The 687-nt window shown below is 47.7% G+C and overlaps 1 protein-coding gene across 1 annotated transcript in view; it reads right to left on the bottom strand.

The window, feature by feature from the left end:
- Positions 1-687, bottom strand: part of mcf2l2 (MCF.2 cell line derived transforming sequence-like 2) — a 356499-nt gene that overhangs the window by 175083 nt on the left and 180729 nt on the right. The window lies entirely within an intron of this gene.

Genomic DNA, 687 nt, shown 5'->3' with positions numbered 1-687 from the left:
GCAGGGATCGAATCACCAACCTTCCGATTGGCAGGCTACCGCTCTACCACTGAGCCACAGCCGCCCAAACAGGAAAACAATCCAGATCCTTAACTCGTGCTGAATCCATGATTTGATAGAAGGCCTGCCGGCGCTTGACCGTGTAGTTGCTGTAATCCGGGGAGAAGCGAGTTTTTTCGACCCTAAATGACGAGTGGAGATCTCTGCACAGCCTGTAGGATTGCTTACCTGGTTGTGGAGCGAAATCAACATGCGGTTAGTAGTGGTGTTCTTCTTTGGGCTATCTCTGTAAATTCAGTGGGCTCTAATCATCTTTAATTCCCATTCTCTTATTCCCAAATCTGCTAGATTTGGGAACGACTTAGGCAGTGAGAGTGAGAGATACTGGACAGCATTAGCACCTTCTAGCCCCTCTTTCAGCCCGACAATGTGGATGTTGCATCTTTGGTTTCTGTCCTCTATGTCTGCTAGCTTCCCTTCCAGCTCCTAAAAAGCGTGGCCATGACTGTCAGGAATACTTGCGTTCCTTTCCATGGTGGTTTTTGGGTTGTTCACATCAGATCTGATAGAGCCAAGGCTTGCAGTCAGAGATAGAGATGCTAACTGGGCATGGGTAGCAGTTAGTTTCTTATTGTTGTTATCCCCATCTGTTGAATCGTGGCTCGAGGTAGCTTTTCTGTTTCTCCA

The sequence above is a fragment of the Etheostoma spectabile genome, unplaced genomic scaffold (assembly GCF_008692095.1).
Source record: "Etheostoma spectabile isolate EspeVRDwgs_2016 unplaced genomic scaffold, UIUC_Espe_1.0 scaffold395, whole genome shotgun sequence".
NCBI classification, from domain to species: domain Eukaryota; kingdom Metazoa; phylum Chordata; class Actinopteri; order Perciformes; family Percidae; genus Etheostoma; species Etheostoma spectabile.
This window is presented reverse-complemented; position numbering and strand designations above follow the sequence as displayed.